Source organism: Triturus cristatus, chromosome 4_1 (assembly GCF_964204655.1).
Source record: "Triturus cristatus chromosome 4_1, aTriCri1.1, whole genome shotgun sequence".
NCBI classification, from domain to species: Eukaryota; Metazoa; Chordata; class Amphibia; order Caudata; family Salamandridae; genus Triturus; species Triturus cristatus.
The window spans coordinates 676443330-676463817 of record NC_140585.1 but is presented as its reverse complement, the minus strand read 5'-3'; the positions used below and the strand labels follow the sequence as shown (position 1 = coordinate 676463817).

The window sequence follows — 20488 nt, the reverse complement described above, 5'->3', positions numbered from 1 at the left end:
CACATCTTTAATCAGACTCCTTTAAATGTCTGCTGCACCATCAAGGGCAGGACATGATTAGCTCTCCATGGTACACTTGGCGTCACCCCTTGGTTTCTCCAAAATAACTGGAGGAGTTTCGCACCTTTATGCTCACTCCGATCTGTTGGCCGTCACTTACTTCATGCTACCCTTGTTCAAGGTTCAACTAGACCCGAACTTAAAGGGGGGGGGGTGGCTAGTACTTCAAGCAGTTGTGGTGGGCTACCATTTTCACAGTGGGGGGCCTAGACATCCTCAAAGCCAGTATTAGAATAGATGATGGAAAGCTCAATAGGGTTGGCTTTAATATGCTAACGCATGCAAACAACATATGTACATGCCTGTTCTTTTATGCTTTAGCACATTAAAGCCAGATCTATTGGCTTTGCTAATGCATTCCCCTGAGACAATGATCACTGCTGGAGCACAGAAAGTGTTCTCCAACCCAGCAAACATCGGAAGCCTGCAAGATGGCTGGGTAACAAGCGAGTCCTTTTTGTGCTTGTGACTACGTCATGAAACTGGTAGTTGATAAACACTAGCACTGACGATATCGTACATACTATGACCCAGTTCTACACTGATCTTTATAAATCGGCTGTTGTCCCTGACTGTAATGTCTCACACGAGTTCTTTGACTCAATACAGCTCTTTTGATTGGAGGACACACACAGACTGTACCTCAGTGAGACCTTTTCAGCTGAAGACATCGTACAGGTCATCGGTAGCATGTCTGGAGATAAAGCACCAGGCCTAGACGGGCTGACCATTTTCTTCTGTAAAGAATACACTCCCATTCTTGCTCCCATCTTGCTAGCACTCTATGAGGAGGCTGTACTGCCTGGTGTCATCATCACCTTTCTGAAATCTGGTAAGTCGCCAGATCACTGCAACTCATACGGACCACTCTTGATGCTTAACGTAGATAATAAAATGATTGCGGCCAGACTGTTCCAGCTCTCGCCTGGTATTGTCCACCCTGATCAATCTACATTCATACTGGGCCGCTTCACTGCTGTTAACTTGTGATTCATGTTCATGCTCCTTCATTCCATTGCTCCCCAGCTCTGAGTTTCTAAAGTCCTAAACGCTACTAAATCTTTTGATTTTCTGGAGTGGCATTAGCTCTTTGTTTCCTAGAATGCATCGCGTTAGCCATAGCTTAATTAGATGGATTAAAGTACTCTCTACGAGTCCTCATACGCGGCTTTGCTTAAATGGAGTGGTAACCTCTCCCTTCTCAAGGGGTACCAAACAGGGATGCCCAATGTCATACATCCTGTCAGCCATCGCTATGGAACCCCTGGTGGCCAGGCAGAGGCAGCATCACTCTCAGAGAGGCTCCACTTTTACTGCTTGCTGTATATCAGTATCTAAGTACACCGGCAATGTCACATTGTACATCCGAACCCCCCGAACTAACATCACATCCATCATCCCCAAATTTGGCAGCTATTCCATACTTTCCATGAATTGGACCAAGTGGGTCCACACCTTTTTATTCGGAATACCCACTGCAGTGGGCGCCAGAGGCTGTTCATTACCTAGGAATCAAATAATCAGAAGGGCTATAAGAGTGACATGGAGTTCCCAGGTGAGATATCGAATGGGAGAATGTCCTCCCTTTCTCCTCTGTAACAGGTGTTGCATTATCTTAAGGCTGCTAGGAACACAGGTGAAAGAGGCCCAGATCAATTACCTATTACTATTATAAAATTGGATCTGGACTTATGGGCCTCTTAACTAGTGGCACTCTTTTGATACTGTTATTACACAGTAGTGGCCCCTAGCTCTTGGAGGGGCAGTGTTATTCTGCTGCTACATAAAAAAAGGCTATTTCAACTCATCTAGCAATTATAGGCAGATTACCCTGCTGGATGCTACAGGAAAGAGTTTCTCTAAATGTGTATTAGTTAACCTCTTAGAATGGGCAGAGGAAAAAGTGTCATACCACTGAAGCAGGGACGGTTTAGAGCAGGCCATTCTACTTTGGTTAATATAACTGCAATACATGTTATACTGGAGAACTATGTGAAGTGAGGGGGGATGCCTGTCTATGCAGCTTTTATCGATTACTCAACTGCTTTTGAGAGGGTGGACAAGCAGATCGCCTGGAGGAAATTGAGCGCCGTGGAAATACCAGAGGGCCCTTTGAAAGTTATTATTTCCCTTCATACTGAAACTTTGTGCCATTTTATGTTAGGAGGCAGGCAGGGTACGATTTAGAGAATCACTACCAGAAATGGTTTGAAACAGGGATGCTTATTGGCTTTCCTCCTTTTCTCGTTCTATGCAGCGGATTTGCCAGATATGCTGAGTTGGGTAGCTAGCGATGCCCCAAAATTAGGCTTATATCCTTTAGGGGCCCTTTTTTAAGCTGATGATCTTATATTGCTGAATCTGACCCCTAAAGGTCTTCAGATACATCTTGATACCTTGTCATCATATTCAGATGCTCAATTTCTGAAGGTAAACATAAATAAAACTAAGGTCATGAGGTTTCGTCCAAAGGGGTGTCGCATAAATACAAAATATAATTGGTCGTTTAATAATTCTCCGTACTATTTGCACCTTAAACTCTATGGAAGCCCTGAGGTTGGAACTCGGACTGGTGGGCACTTTTGTAAGAGGGCTGGCCTCTGTTTTACGATGGTACCATTGTTTATTACATGCTAGAGAGAAGTCCTTAAGGAGTATTATGGCTTTGGAATGTTTTGTTTGCATCTACTATGGGGACTGGATCATTTTCTAACTAATATTTTAACTGCACTCCAGCACATTTATTTAACTAAATCAGATATTCAGGATTTGAGTTATGGTAATCTTTATTTTTATTACATTATTTAAAGCATACTATGAAAAACTGCTCTATGGAAAAAGATATAAAGGTATGCAGAGCAAAACGTCGATTTAAAAACATAACTCAATCATGTCGGGCAGAAGTTCCTCAAATGCATCTGACCTGGAATTTGGAACTCAGACTGATAAGATCTTTAATCCTATACAGACTGAATTGTGTGCCATTAAAACTGTGACGGATACATGGCAGAATGTAGTCTGGGAGGAGAGAATATGCACTTTAGGGTATAATGATGTACAGACTATTGAACATGTTATATTTGCCTGTCCTGCTTTGAAAATTCATCAGCAGATTATTTCTAAAACCACTTTTCTTTAAAATTGCCCAGTTAATGAATTTATGTGCTGTAATATTATTTTCATTTTTTAGCTCCTTTGTATTAGTGACTGCAATTTTGTATACTGTAGATCTCCTTGTTAGATCTAATCGTTAATAACATTTTAACTTGAACTTGAACTGGTCAGCTCATGCAGTGGATAGAGGAGTGAATTCCAGCATGGTCCCAACTGCCGCTTTCTATGTTGGGTCAGATTGCTATGACAAAAATTATAATTTTGCCTAAGTGTGTCTGTTTATCAGCATTCCAATTCCTCTCACTACACAATTCTTTGGGTGCCTCTGGACCAATCTCACAGCCTTGGCCTGGGCTGGTAAGCAGCCACGGGCTGTGCAACAGATCAGGGCCGGACTAGCCGTAGCGGGCACCGGGCATTTCCCTGGTGGGCCGCTAGGGTGGGGGGCCAGTTTTGGGCCTTGGCAAACAGCTCGGCTGCACCCCCCTCCCTCCTCCTGGGGGCCGGCCGAGCAGTTTGCCAGGGCTGGTTTTGGTTCCCAGTCCGGCCTTGCAACAGATGTGGAACTATGTGACTTTTGTGCTCAGCCACAGTTTGCACACTTTTGGGTACATCTCTCTTTATTGCAGTAGCATGTTGCTATTAAGGAGGAAACCGTGGCCCTGCCTCTTGGATACATCCCTCTGTCTGACTGCCACACAGCCACGGGTGGTGATTGATACTGTTGCCTGCACTGGACTTGGAATTGTCTGTGCATACCCACCTGGCTGTACTGTCTCTACTCGCCAGGCATCCTGCTTGTTAAAAACCCTATGCTTCCTGCCACTAATGATCATGACATCTGGCTCAAGTTAAATCAGCTTCAGCTCCTTACAGTCGGAGACGTATACCTAGACGGGTAATTCCCTACTTCTCACCATACCTCCTACAATTCAACCCACACCGCTCTGTCTTTCTGTACCATAGGGTCAGAGCCGCCTTCTGATCAGGGCATGCTACCTTCCCAGTGGCCCCTTCGACCCTGCATGCATTAGACACACTCATGACACATTTGTCCCCTCATAAACTCATTACACTGCTCTACACAACCATGCAGGAGAAAAGCTTGGTCTCTGTGGAGGACCAATTTGGAGCCCCTTCTGACGGAGGAACAGTGGCACTACTCTTGCTCCCAGTCTAGTGTTCTATCGCCAAATTACAGAATGCGACTCCTGGATATTAAGTTTAGACACAGAATGTATCCTACGCCTGTGCAATTACATAAGATGGGGGGTCTCAGAAAATGCATGTTGACTTACATGTGCAATCAGTGAGGTCACTTTCCTCCACCTAGCATGGGAATGCCCAGAGATGGCCCAATTTGGGTCTGAGGTCTTTTCAACCATCAAACAATTCATTGCCTATTGCCCACAATGATCTCACTTAGTCACTCGGCTGAGATATGTGCAGGAGGTTCTGCCCAGTGTCAGATGACTGTCCTCTATGTTACTCCTACTGGTCAAGTGTAGAGTGGCCAATCATTAGAGTCGGTGACCCTCCCCCCTAATCAAAGGCTGGTTGCAGGATGCTATATGCAGTTAAGAACAGCTTGAGTTGTATTTGGAATTAAAGCTGAAACGGTCTTGGCCTGAAAATATCCAGACTCCTTTCATCACCTACATAACCCTTCAGAGATACGCTGAACTGGACGGGATGTGCCCACTCTATGATGCATGTAGATAATATATAAAGTGCTAACCACTTTGGTTTGCATTGACTTTGTCATACTCTCAGTCGAGCAGCCCTTTAGCAACATAAAAGCACCATTCTCTTATCTTCGCTGTTTAACAAATACTGTATGAAAATTACAGGAGGTCTGTGCACTAGTGCTGGTCCCCTTTCAAATGTTAATAATGGCATTCATTGGTTCCTCGGATATTGTACAACCAATCATTGTATCATGGTACACTATGAACTGTTGTTTAGTGTTTTTTCTGTATTTGAAAATATCAAATAAAATAATACAAAAAAGAAGTAAGTCCTTTGAATGTCTGACAGTCAGAAAAGAAAGCCCTGAAGGCATGCTGGAAAGTGAGCCTGGGTGGAGTTCGCGGAGTTCCGCTATGCGGTACTCCTCAAAGTGCAAAAAAACCTCTGCCGCGCTACGCGGAGCTCTGCAAGTGGCGGAGTGCATTAGATAAATGCTGTTCGCGGTGATTTTCAGTGCCAGGTGCTTATCTGCGCTGTGCAATCATCGCGAGCGGAACCATGCACAGCGCAAGCGGGCGCTGCTTCCTTTCTGCTGCTCGAGTAGATTTTTACTCGAGCAACAGCTTTCTCAAAGCGAACGCTCGCAATGAGAAATCTGACCGCCCTTGTTGAGAAATCTCGCTGGGAGGTTGATTTTCACCACTCGCCAACTTGATGTTGACGATCGCGAACGAGGACAAATCTCACCAGGAGGTGGATTTACCTCGCTCGCGCTTGCCAACTTGACATAAATGAGCGAGTGAGGAAAAAAACTATGCTCCGCTACATGAGGCGGAGTTTTTCAGAACTTTGTGATCTCTGTGTAATGCGGAGTGCGTAAAACTCCACAAACTTTGCGAGCGGTGCGGAGTTCACCACCCAGACTTAATGGAAAGGTATCTTTTCTCACTGGAAGTAGCACAAGCTCCATAATAAAACAAGTTGTTCAAGGAACAAGAAAATGTGTGAGGGGTGGAATCTCCCAATAAGCTCAAGACAGTGTTCCCACAGACACTGAGAAGTAGACTTATTTAAACTCCATTGATGTGTAAAGAATAAACTGGGATAACGAAAATCATAGGGAGCTTTTATCTGGCTGTCACAAAATGAGGTGGGTTCACCAAGAGCTCAAAAAGAAGGGGTAGCCAAAGAGAATAATAAGCAAGATACCTGTTCACAATTTTAAAACATACATGTGTTGGTATTTCTATAGCAAAGACCTAGCCGGAGAGCAACAGAGCTTTGCACATTTTGGAAGGTGATGGAAAATGATGCAAGCTTGTATATATCAATTGGGGGTTTCAAAGCTTTTGTTATGCACGTTTACACTAGTATAACACACATTTAAAGGTAGTCACAGTGAGAGTGAGTGATTTCCCAGAACTGCACACATTTCAGTCAATTACCAAGATGGATTCAAATCGGAGCCCTCATAGCAGCAGTTTAGCCACTAGACCACATCTCCTTCCCTAGTTGATGTAATAAAATATATTTTTTAAAGATTAAGAATTCAGAAATTAGTTTAAACTGCTTCAATAGTTCCAATTCACCAATCCTTGTTAACACTCATATTCAATTGATTTAGCACAGCCTTTACGCCGTATTCTTCATGCTGTGTAGTGAGTAGACTGAATTCTAAATATTGGTATTTAGGTGTAGATGAGTAGCACCTTGATTACATTGTCTCGTTATGGTGCCTATAGAGTATACATAGTGGGTAACTGAAATCTAGTTTAATATTGTCTTTGAGGGGTTCAGGTGACATCTTTGCCCATGTAGTATTGTAAATGTCACAAGAACCCTGAGATGGCAATGACGAGGTACACGTTATGGATTTTTTGTGTTGTAAGCTTTTTTATTCAGCGAACAATAAATTGGCTTTAGAATGTTTAGGTTTTGTTTACTTATCACAAATAAATTCTCAATAAAACATTAGGCGATAATGAGGTGAGTGAATTTAACAAATCTGTAGCTGCAGTGTTTCATGCATAATTACGAATTTATTAAATTTGCCACATAATTAAAGAAATGTGCAGATCTCACCAAAAATGTAGTTTCTGCCTCAAATGAATGAAAATAATACTGCCACACAATGTGCCACATAATTTACAACTTTGCTGCATAATTTTGATAGCCTTGGTCCTCCTTGCTGTTATAATCCTAGAAGCTCAGACAGTGTTAAAGCTCTGCATGGTTCCTTGTCATACATGGTGGTTTATGCAACTTTTTTGTTTAATAAAAGCACCAACACATGTAATATATTCATTTTATTTTGAAAACATGATGGCCTCTCAATAATCTCCATTGCACTCATCAGTGTGGAGCAGAGATAGTGGTCGGATGAGTATCTTTTTTATTTTGGTATTTTTGTCACCTAAGATAGTGTACCAATGGCTGAGGAATCTATGTTCAGTTTTTGACCCTGCAATTCTTCATTGAAATGGTTATGCCCTGGTATGAGAGGAATGAGGCAATATTTTACATTACAACTATGAAACCAGTTCCAATGTTGTTAATTTTCTTTTAAAAATGCACACTTACACCTAAGTCAAACTTGTACTCAGTAACAGTTTCTTTCTCTCCAAATGATAGAAGGTTGGATAAAGGTGCACAGATTTAAATATGTGCACACTGCACCAGATATTCATCAACGAAATTAGTGCTGGCAGCCTTGTTAGTGAAAGAGATAATGCTGTGTAATTATTAGGGCTATATTTTCATAACCTTTTGCATCATTGCGACTGTACCACTTTTTTGGGAATGCCATGATGCAAAATGCATTTTGGGATTTGCAAAGCCATGCAAACCCTTATTTGCGTGGCTTTGTAAAAAAATGTTACGCAAGGCAGCACTATATGCTATGCTGCCTTTTGTTAAATTGCCGCTGGGAGGTGTTACATGGGTGGAGCATGGGTTTTCCTGTGCATTACCCCATGCATTTTGATGCACACCCAGATTTACTAAAATCCGTAGACCTGGATTTGCACTAAAATGGTGCGTCTACCCAACGTTGGCGTAACAACGAAAATATATTTATATTTCCTTGTTACTTCCTCTTTCCATGTGTGCTGCATTCTACAGCACATATACAAAGAGGAACACGCCACTAAGAAAAGTATTTGTGCAGAAAGGTGTGATCTTAGGATCCAGTGCGGCAAAACCAGGGATTATGTAAAACAACACTCTAGACACCCACCCTGAAAGAGGGTTTGTGAACACAATTTTTGGTTCTGAAGAAACGCTGAGGATCCAGTATTGGACCAACAAAGCATGAAGCATGTTGACCTAAATAGTGAAACCTCAACAGTTCACTATATCACATTCACTGAGTAGTGGCGCTTCCTAACTCAGCGCACACTACCCTGACCTCGTTTTTAACCATACCCAAGGATCTTTGAATAAAGTTAGATTGAATTTCCTTGAGGTAATTTTAGATCACACTCTCCACCTCTAATATAGAGCTCCGCACACCCGTGTACGCCATCACAGCTGATAAAAAAAAAGAACTCCGTCATATAGAGCCATCGCGCAGGGCTCCTGGTGCATTGCAGCGCCAGCCCCACGAAGAGCAATATGCCTGATAATGAAACATGACACCCACATGCATGTGTGATGGCAGTACTTCCAAATAAGGAACCCCCCCCCCCCCCGAACCACCTGCTCATAGAACAATGCTCCTGTTCCACCCCTCTCACTGGGCTCATGTAACCCCAGCTGGTGCACAACGCCAACACCCTGAGCTAGTGTGGACCTCATATTCCTTCACCTGAACAGATGCCTGATGCTCTCTCAGAGGAAGTTTGAAGGTATATCTAGCAATATGGTGGAATGTACTGAAACTTTGTCCATTGAGGGCACCATGATGGGAGCACTGCCCTTTGTTTGTGTTGCCACTATGTCTTGCGTATCGATTATCTCACATGCAACAACTGAGGCTCCTGTAGGAAATCCCTGCTATTGTACCCTTGAAGTTGAGCTCCTCTCACAGCTTTATGTTTTACTTTTCTGTCCTTTCACTATGTGGGTTGCCTGCCTCAGCCAAGCTCAGGAAGGTGACTATATAAACCGGCAAACTCCATTAGTAAATCAACGGTTTATGTTTGATGTTCCACATGAAACACAATTTCAAAATAGACTAGACCTCCTTATACAATTCTAAAACATATCTGCTAAGTGGATCTGTCACATGTGCAACACTTTCACTGTAACCCAATGATTTCTTTCTTTAAAAATGTGTGCTGGTGACTAAAATGTTTATTTGGAGATTGGTGTGCACCATCTATTGCAAGCACTGGCACCGCCCAGTGACACAGTGAAAGACAGACTTCTGGTGAAGAAGGGAGCAAAAGGAATGGGTGAAATGTGATGTAAAGTTTGCCTCAGCTTCATTGTTGTCCTGCTTGTCTACATTTCTCTCACTCAGCCATCTCCCTTTCATACTAAATTCCTGCTCTTTCCCATCTCAGTCACACTCGCCTCTCATTTCTTTCTTCTCTCTCTTACCTTTATCTCCATATTCTCTCACACATGCTTACTTCTCTTTAACTACTGTCTACCTTGCCCCCCACACTCTGTCTTCAATCAGTGCACTCAATGCCTTATCTCTCACTGTTATCCTCCCTCCCACCTTCTCCTCCTCACTTCCTAGTAGAAACAGACCATGTGTAAGATTAACCAGGGTGCGAGGTGTGTGATACACACACAGAATATTTGCTGGTCCTGGTCTCTCAGCCCCACAGAACCTCAGCCTTTCCATTATATGAATGAATGCTGAAAGAGCTCAACTATGCTTGTGAACTGGTTCACCTCAATGTATGCCTGTGCAGTGGCTCAGCTCTGTCTGTCTCCAATGGAGCTCAGCTTCATGCTCGCAAGAGCTCAGCTCTGTCTGCCAAGGGCCACAGAGTTATGAATGCAGGAACTCAGCTCTGGCTCAGTGGAAGAAATGACCTATGTGTGCATGGCCTCTGCTCGATCTGTGTATGGGTTCTGCACTATGCAGGGACGTGGATGCATCTGGGCTGGAGGTCAACTCTATCTGCAAAGTAGTTCAGCTCTACAAGATGTTGGGATCTGTATATAGCACAGCCCCACTGTGTGTGCAGAAACTTGTTTATATCTGTGGAAGAACTTGTTTAGATCTTCTAGGTGTTCAGACTATTTCCAGAGGAGCAACCAACGTCAGCTTTGGCTTTCTCTTCTGAATAAAACAGGCATCGAAAGAAGTATCTTCATATTGAGCAGACCTTACCCTTTGATTGGTACCTTGTGCTGCAGTAATTTGGGCATGTGGTGCTTTGCTCCACATTTGCGCAGCTGATCTCTATTTACTTTATCTTCTTATTCCCTCTTAATGGCCCAACTTCTTCCTCTCCAGGGCACAATCTTTTTGTGAATGTCTTATTGATGCTTGTTGCTTTTATGTCATTTTGGTATGTACTTTTGGTCTACATTCTTAGTGAAGAAAATTAGAAAAAGCATGGAAGATCTGGTAAAGACAAGAAGACAATATTAAATATAAATGGAGACAAAGGTGAAAAGTAAGGGGTGAGAAGGGGCAGATAGAGAAAAATGAAAAGTGAGGGTTACAGCAGGAGAGGAGGCAGAGGCATATGGTGAGAGTAACTACAGGGACAGAGGGCATGATGAACACTTCTGAGATCCATGTGATGACCTATGGGCAATGAAATCTAAATTAAAATGCACTGTACCATATGGGAAAGAAAGAGCAGGCCTGGGCAGAAACCCCCCAAAAAACCATATAAAACTTGAACTCTTGTTTCTGGGCAACAAGCTTGATCTTTAAAATCTACTCTTCAGGCAGACATTGGCAGACAGAGTTGTCTGGGGAACACCATGCTGCTGTGGCATAAAGCTCGCCATCCACTGTGTCATTCTGATCCACCTCTTCAGTTCATAGCATGTCTAGCCACCAAACACCATGGGTGGGAGGCACACAAGGTCTTTCAGTGAAGTAGACTGTAGGAGGCCAGCACCAGGCAGCCTTCGGCTGTGCTTAGTAGAAAACTGCACCGAATGTGTGTCTATACTGTGATGTGTAACCCAGCCGTACCCAAACTGGGAAAAAGAGCAAGTTTGAGGCATATGCTCTCAGTGAGGTGCTGCACTGCGCTTCTGTAAGTGTAAGGCCAGTTAGAGTAACTGCATGACATTATGTCATTGTGAAGCCATCACCCTGATGCCAGTACTACCTGACAGACTCACATGCAACATCAATGTGTGGGCCTTAACTACTCTTACGGTTGGGAGCATTTTACACACAGGACTGGGACTGCTACCTGTTGGACAATCTTTTAAAAGTCCCTTCCCCTCTAATAAGTGATGGCGCTGTCCATCAGCCCAATCCCTATTTTGCCCACATCATTTTCCATGGTCTTATCCTTTAGCCAGTGCTTGAAATTTTAACAGTCAAACCACAAGTCTCCAAATGCAAGATGCTGCTAGAAGAAAAGTATGGACTGCTCGATGGTCAGTGAATCATTGCAGCACCAATTAAAAAAAGAAAACACAACTCTTTCTTACCTTTTTATTTTTATATGGCACGTATTATCCCTCAGTAAATCATTCAAGTTGTAAGGATGGCAGAGATCACCTTTCCAGAGCACATGCTCTCTCTCATACTAGAGCTAATGGACAAACATTGGGGTCCATTACGATGATAACGGTACCCGGGACCGACTGCCAGAGGTGCGGCGGTCCCACCATGGCAATTAGTATGCAACCGCCACGGTGGCGGTGGCATCCCGCATATATTACATTGCGGTGAGCAGTGCTGTAAGCAGCACCCGCCACAATGCAATATATGCATGTTGTGCATTGGCATGCACAACGTGACAGGCGCCGCGCGGTGTCTGCCACCTTGTGTATGCCAATGTTGGGGGGTACCATGGGTAACACCCAAGTGCAGCCCCCCCACCCACCTGGGGGCCCGCAACAAGCCCCCAAAGTGAACTCCGCATGCCTTTCCATGGCGGAGTCTCCGCCATGGAAAGGCCCTGAAAATGGCACATCCTAATATGGATGGCGGTGCCTGCAAGGCACCGCCACCATATTGAAGGCCTTTTCCGCCCGGCCGGGAATCTGACCGGTGGAAAAGTGGCAGACAGTCTTTCCGTCCACCGAGGAGCCCCTGGGGGGGTGAAGATGGGTCATCTGGCAAGCGGATCGCCACCGCCTGCCCGGCGGTGGCGATCCACCCGAAATGCAAATAGGCCCCATTGTCTCTGCTTTAAATCACTTGTGAATGGTAAAACACATTGCCTTGCACAATTCGTGCCTCCATTATGATGTTTTGTCCTCAAATGCTGTGAATCGCCAGTGAATCCCACCCCTCCTTTGAGGACTCAGCTGCAGCAAGAGAAGCTAAACATGTCTTTGGAAAAAAGAAAATGCTCCCTTAAGCACTATTTAGCCCAAGATTTCCCAGGGACAGACACCCACATAGCTGCACACGACGGAGGCGCCTGAAGACCCTTCACCCCAACAGGCATTGCACCCCTGCTCCTGTTACAGACCAGGAAAGGGGGGTGAAGCATTGTCCTGTCGACCACCTAAGCTGTGGCATACTCTAATAGCCTCAGGACAATGACAAAGAGGCTGGCAATGCCTCTCTCCTCTTTATCACATCTTTTAGTTGTTCAGTGCCGAAACAACCCTACAGGTGTATGCTGCGCTCTACAAATCTGCTTAACATACCACATAATAGGATTATTTTATTTAAAGCAAAACATTAAGTAATACCATCCTCAGTACAGGATATCCATGCACAGAAGAATGAGCCAAAAGGTAATATTTGACTTTCTGCAGCTCATAAGCTCTTAGCAGTGTGTTTGTGCCCTGGGACAGTGTATGCCACTGCGCCTGCTGAATCCTCGAAGGGATTGCAGATGATGGCCATTCAGGGTACCTGTGGCTCTATCCGCTACGACTGCTGAGGATCAGCTTTTCTCGGACATTCTGCTGAAAGGCACAAAGAGAGGGTATTCTGACAGCTGTTTGAGAGTCGTTTTCTTAAGTCCCACGAACCAGTAGGACAACGCTTAAAAATTGATAATAAAAAGTGAAAACAGGCTAAAAGTTAAATAAGCAATTGTTTTAGGCAGATGGGGAGATGAATGCTCTCTACACTGATTATCTATATCTAAATGTATCAGACAAGGAAGTTTATTTAGAATATTCGAGTCCATAAAAGATACAAAGCACATAAATGCAATCTATTAGAAAATACAAAGAACAAGTTAAAAATTATAACTGATATACATTTTACCAAAGGGCAGGGTGCAAAAAAGAAAGGCAAAATTAAATTGTATATATGTCATCAATGGTGACCAAAAAACTAATTTAGCAGTACTATACACAAAAAAGGAATTCAATAGTACTTTCTGACCACGCCAAAGCAAAATTACAGGTATAATGAGCAACAGACAGACATTCCCTTTTTATCCCTTTTTTGTTATTAGCATTTTGAGACTCCAGTCTTGCACTGTTTATAGCTGGTAAATGTAAAACACACTGAGACTCCCAGAAGTAAGGGCAGCACTATATACACATTATACAAAAATAAGTACTAAAAAAGATAGTAGTGGGGTGTGAGGAGAGACGTAATACAGCGTCAAAGTGCATCTGAAGATCACCAGTACTCCAACTGGTATGTAAAACTTCAAACATAAAAACAAAGTAGGAGGCACTCAATGTATTTTATAGAAAATAATATTCGTTTATTTAGTTGGCTTCAGAATTCAGTATAGGCTCAAATATTATTTTGGTAGTACACTTATTTGACCAAATCATAAATATTCTTATCCAGTCAAAACCCATTAAATATGGCTTAATTCAGTAAAAGTATTCCCTAATTGGATGGCGTATTACATCATCCTACATTTTCTTGTGCATATTTGTAAAAGTTCACTAGTAAATCCCTTATTTGAAAATCCAAAATCTTTTAATGAGGACCTTTCAAGTTTCTCAGATATTATTGCTCACAAGAAGGTATAAAGTTCATTTCATGTAAGTTGTAATCTAAGATTCTCATTAAAATTAAAGTCTTTATTTTAATGCCTTCACTACTTTAAACACAATACTGACATCGTGAATATTTCATCAGTCTTTAGGGTGAAACACACCCTTTCAATGTCCTCATGTTATATTGTATCAAAAAGGTGCATCGAAAAAAATAGTTGTTTTTTTTGGTGCAGATTTATATGGCGTGAACTCGACCTGAAGGTATTGGAGCGCTTTACATGAGCACCGGTTACCTTACACAAGGACACATTCACTAATTTTTTTGGTAGGCAGAGGGATATTAAGTGCTTTACCCAGAATCACAGGATGTAGACACAACCCGAGGCTCGAACCTTGGTTTCCAGCACTAAAGTCGGCAGCTGAAGTCGTTAGACCACATCCTCTCCCTTCATAGTAAACTGAGAAAAACTATTTAAATTTGTTTTCAAAACATCACTTAAATGCTTAGGAAATGTCTCTGTATTCAGCTTCAGCTGCAAAACATGTTTCAAAATTAAACAAACAATCTCCAAAGTTTTCAAAAACAGGTTTTCAACAGTAGGAGAGCTCATCCAATGCGGTTTGTGTTTTGGCACTGATGTGTAGTACGTTTTCCAGAGACTCAAAGCCTTTCACCAAGTGACACTGACCTTCTGGGAGCATTGCCAGCCTTTCTTTCCCCAGAATAAACCCACGCCAGTGAGTTCAGAGTATTGCAATTGCATGCCGTATGAGCACAGGAAGGTGAGCCCAAGCCAAAGATTATGACTTCGTGTTTCTCAAGAAAGTTCACAGGTCCTGATTAGGCACCACAATCATCAAAGGATGGAACCACTGCAAATCTGGTTGCTTCATGCATTAGATGAGAATTGGGAATCTTGACTTCCTAGAAAGCATTCTAACTTGAAGTTCTTCTACAAATAATTTCAACAGTTGTGTCATGGAGATCTAGCCCGATTAGCTGCAACAACCCTTGAAATAGGTTCATTTTTGATTGGGCTGTATTCCTTTTGCAGGACAGTGAGTGGCATTTTGACACTGAAGGATATCCATAATACACTGTGAATAAACAGCATAGTGCATTCAGGAAGCTGAATAGGAAGTTGATTTAGATTTAAAGAAGCTTATCAAAACATGCCTGACCTGGATTCTAGCAGTTTCCATGCATTGGATAGTGATATCAGGTCTTTTGAATATTAAAGAGGACCATGAGCTGGCCATTTTAGGAATGTATAGTTTTCAGGAACTTCATTCTTTTTATTTCGGCCATCCTGTGCATTCTCAGTGTGTGGGTTAAGGTTGTCTGATTGTATTCTGTGGGAAGAATTTGAAAGTTCTATGTGAACTTCTAATGGGGTGGGGGGGTTGTTTTACAGATGACTGTGGCCCTGGAAAGGAAGGGATTATAGAGAATGTTTCCCCTTGAATCTGCAAACTGAATCCCCCACAATGATCCTAAATGTTTGGGAACATCTGAAACTGCCTAGAATAACTTGTCAAATTTTTGTAGAAAGTGAGACTTGGACTCTTTTAAAGTTTATTTTTAAATAATATTATTGTAAGATACAGATTTCTTTGGGTTGATGGGTTTATTGAGGTTTTAGGTGAATAGCGTTCTTTTTAAATGATTTATTAGTTAATTTTAATTGACTAATTTGATGTTTTTATTTTTTATTTGTTTACAGGGAGAGCATAATTTTAAATAGTTTAATACATTTTAATTTTGGATTGTAGGGTTTACAGGGGGTTTGACAGGGTTGGGTTGTTAATGATAATTGATTAACTTTTTCAAAAAATTATTTATTTGTTTCTATGTTTAGAAAACAAATAATGCAATATATTTTATCTCTGGCTGTGGGGTTATTGAGGGATGGAGTTGGTAGTGGTCAGTTAAATATATTTAACTGATAATAACTGAATCATGTATTAATTATGCAATTATGTAAATATATATTATATAGATATGTGAACTACTGTTTTCTGTATTTTTATGCATATATGCATAGTGTTGTTTGTGGAGGATTGGATGTGTGTTGCCATTTTTAAATAGGGTTACTTATTTAATATAATACATGTTATATGTTTAATATTTTTATTGTTTTAGATTTTGAGGGTGGATTGTGGAATATATTGGTACAATGTGTGGGTGGTAATTAATTTAATTTGAATAATATTCATAATCATGTAACAATTTTTAAATATTTTCTCATACCTAATTTTATTACTTTTCTGTTATATGTGTGTGTACTGTTGGAGAGGTTGTTGAAGGATATTGTTTTTAAAAAATGTATTATTTAGCTATGAAATAAAAATGTGCACTTCTGATACATGTTTTATTTTTAAGATTTATTAAATACTTTTATTATGTTTAGGAGGTTTTTTTTTAGTAACTTTGAATTCACATTTGGTTACAACATATTATTTTTCAGGGAGTGTTTTATAGAAAGTTCCAACATATCTAATTTAAAAGGATATAGTTTTAAAACATATTATTTTTTAAAAATAATTTCTACTGTGTTTTGTTCTTCAATATTATTTACTATATTTTTATTATTTTACAAACATTCATTTTTGTTATATATCTTTAGATCTATATAAACCCTGAATACATTTGGAATATGTTTTGATATATTTTTTAAATATTCAATAATGATATGTTTATGTGGTGTTATATTCTTTACAATAAATTACAATTCTACATTCTATTCAAGAATTGTGTATAATGGTACTGTCATTTATAATTTAATATTGAGAGTATTGTTTTACATAATTATAAATATATTTTAGAAAGATATACATTTTTTAAACAAATGTTTTTGTGGTCAATGTTTTTACCACATTATTTTTGTATAATGATATTTTTGTGCTCAGTATTTCATCATACAAACCTCCCATCTAGTTAATAATGCAGCTTGTTATAGTGATTTTGTGAATTAAGCCGCTAGATCTGCAAGCTATGGCTATATATGGCTTGGTTCAAAGTTTAGACCTTGCCATAACTTGTGGCTTTGATATATGTGTTAACATGAAGCATGCATGTCGCATTCAATTTCATTTTGTACTCACCACAAAAGTATTTGCATAGGCTGTTCACACCATCTTTCTAAGACAACATGTTTCAGTAACCATGTGAGCATGTCCTCCTGCCACCTCCCCCTGCAACAGTTCTCCTATCCAGCTTGCCTGCAGTCCGCTACCCTCTGCTGTCTTTCTACCTGTTGTCCTCTTTTTGCCTCCTCTGCTCAGTTTTTGCTATTTTTTGCCTTTCTGCTCGTTTTTCTGTCCTCTGTTTTGCCTTTTCTGTTTGTGTTTCTCCTCTACAATTTGCCTTTTCTGCTTTTTTTCTACCCTCTCTTTTACCTTTCTTCTCATTTCTGCCCTCTATTTTTCCCTCTTCTGCTGTTTTACCTTTTCTTCTCATTTTCTGCCCTCTGTTTTGCCTTTTCCGCTCATTTCTTCCCTCTTCCTGCCCTTTCCATCCCCATGCCGTTTCCCTCCTCCTGCTAACCAGCGCCCCACCCTATCCCCAAGACCTACTTAATGGAGGACGCAGAGCAACCTCATTAAACAGGTCATGGTGCCAACTCCCCCTGCAACAGTTCTCCTGTCTAGCTTGCCTGCAGTCCGCTACCATCTGCTGCCTGTCTACCTGCTGCCCTCTGTTTGTGACTCCTCTGCTCGTTTCTTGCTCTATTTTGACTTTTTCTGCTTGTTTTCTGCTCTCGTTTTGCCCTTTTCTGCTTTTTTTTCTGTCCTCTATTTTGCCTTTCCTGCTCATTTTTCTTCCATCAATTTTGCCTTTCTGCTTGTTTTCCTGCCCTTTGTTTTGCCCTCTTCTGCCTTGTTTGGACTTTCTGCTCTTTTTTCTACCTTCTGTTTTACCTTTTTCTGCACTCTGTTTTGCCTTTCTGCTAGTTTTTCTGGCCTCTGTTTTGCCCTCTCCTGCTCTGTATTGCTTTTTGCTTCCTCATTTTTCTGTTCTCCGTTTGTGCATCCTCTGCTAGTTTCTTGCTCTGCTTTGTCTTTTTTGCTTGCTTTTCTGCCCTCTGTTTTGCCTTTTTTACTTGTTTAACTCCCCCCTGTTTTGCCTTTTCTCTGCTCTCTGCTTTGCCTTTACTGCTCATTTATTCCTTTTTCCCGGCATTTCCCTCCTTCTGCTACCTAGTGCCCTGGTTGTTTTTCTGCCCTCAGTTTTGTTTTGTCTTTTTCTGCTAGTTTCTTCTCTATTCCCGCAGTTTCCCTCCCCCTGCCGTTTCCCTCCTCCCGCCAACTGGTGCCGTGCCCTCCCACAGGATCTACCTAATGGAGGCCACAGCATGACCCCATTGGGCAGGTCGTCGTGCCAGCTCCCCTGCAACAGTTCTCCTGTCTAGCTTGCCTGCAGTCCGCATCCCTCTGCTGACCTCTCTTTGTGTCTCCTCTGCTCATTTCTTACGCTGTTTTGCCTTTCTGCTAATTTTTTGCTCTCTGTTGTGTTTCTATCTGCCCTCTGTTTTGCCTTTCCTGCTTGTTTTTCTCCCCTTTGTTTTCTCTTGTCTGCTTGTATTTCTGCCCTCTGTTTTGCCATCTTCAACTCTGTTTTGCTTTTTTCTGCTTGTTTTTCTGCCCTCCATTTTGCTTTTTCTGTGCTCGATTTTGCCCTTCCTGCTTGTTTTTCAGCCCTTTGTTTTGCCTCTCTTTGTTTGTTTCTTCCCTCTTTCTATTCCGGCCATTTCTCTCCTGCCGCCACCCAGTGTGCCGCCCTCCCCGCAGGACCTACTTAATGGAGGCCGCAACACAACCCCATTGAGCAGGTCCTTGTGCCAGTTGCCCCTGTGACAGTTCTCCTGTCCAGCTTGCCCAAAATCTGTGTCCCTCTGCTTCCTGTCTACCTGCTGCTCTCTGTTTATACCTCCTCTGCTCATTTCTTCCTCTGTTTTGCCATTTCTGCTTGTTTTTCTGTTCTCTGTTTTGCCTTTTTCTGCCTTCCAGTTTACCTTTTCTGCCCAATATTCTACCCTCTGTTTTGCCTTTTTCTGTCCTCTGTGCATTGTATTTAAAAAGTTGGACATGTACTTTTAAGTTTTACATATTCTGGTAGAAAAAACGCTCACATTCATTTTTCATTGCTATAATCCCTACCTCTCCCATAGGATAGCATTGGGGGTATCACATTAAATGCCATGTTTGGTTTCTAATGAATTGTAATTTAAAACCCTCTTTAATGGTAAAGTTGAATTTTAAACCATAATTCCGAAAATGGCACTCTTATAAAGTTGGCATTTTTTGTCCTAACTATTTGGTGTCTGCAGCCTGTATCCTGTGTCACATTACGAGGTGTAGTTAGCAGTTGGCCTTTGTGTATTGCTACCAGACAGTATCACAAAGGGGCACTGGGTGTTGGCAGGATGGGCATTCTGATCTCATGAGAGGGGCTGTGCTGTCACCTACCATACATGCACTTCAAGAGAGCTGCCTTAGCACACACACAAAGAACTTCACACTAGCATTTTTGGGACTCCAAACATCCTGGGTCAAGGGCAGGGAGGAAGGAAATTCCAGAACCAGATTTGCGGGGAAGTCTAGAAGTTTCTCCCACTTCAAAGCTGGCAGCAGATATAAATACAGGACCCTCAGACCAACTCTTCATTACACTCCTAGACCTGTGGATACTGCTGACAAAGGACTCCCCTGCTGCTATAGAACTACTCTGCTGCTTGAGGCCTGCCCTGCTGTCTGAGCAGGAAGACTGCACCTGCTTCCTTCATTCCATGCTACTTCAAGTGACTCCAAGGATCAGCTGACTGACCTCCTGTTTAGAACTACAGGGGCATAACAAGCTACAGAGGCCTCCCTGCAACTGCCCAGCTGTCCTGCTGTACAGGACTTGCCTGGACCTGCTTGAGCACTTCTGGACTCTGCTGGTGAGAGTTCCAGATCCCCAAGAGTTTCCTCCCAGTTTCCAGGACCCTTGGTTTGGGATCAGTCCCCCCCCTCCCTAAAAGAAAAGGTGAAATCCTGAAGTTCTGGGCTCTTTGCTACCCTGAATGGGTCTGTTTGCTCATAGATCTTGCCACCCACACTGACCACCAAGCTCCGATGAAGCCAACTGTGCATGCTACAGTGACCAACAGTGACAACTAGCAACACAAATCTCCTACAACAAGTGACGCCGACAGGATCTTTGCGCAACAACTATCCATGATGCTCGGCCTGTTCTTCAAGATAGAGCGACAACCATTCACGACACTCTCCCTACTGCTCGTGGCCTTCTCTACCGCAAACTGGACTCTTCGCGCTAGACATTTAGAAGGAAACTTTTTCAGTGGGACTAACTAGATATGTATCTGGCTCACATTCCATCATGGTTGGCCTGAACTTTTGACTTTACCCCTCTCTAGCATACCCAGATGAACGTGAGTGGCGTTTTGTGCTTTTAGGTGTAATACTTAACTCATATCTTTAAAACTGCATATTCCCGGTTCTACTGATTGGATTTTTGTTGTTTTGGTGTCAAATAATGTACACAATGTTACTCTATTTTCCTAAATCATGTGGAATTTTTCTTGTGCTATGTTTTCACTTT

At 42.0% G+C, this 20488-nt stretch overlaps 1 protein-coding gene across 2 annotated transcripts in view; it reads left to right on the top strand.

Annotated features, from left to right (window-relative positions):
* The window catches only part of CFTR (CF transmembrane conductance regulator), an 880902-nt gene that overhangs the window by 264540 nt on the left and 595874 nt on the right, over positions 1–20488 (top strand). The window lies entirely within an intron of this gene.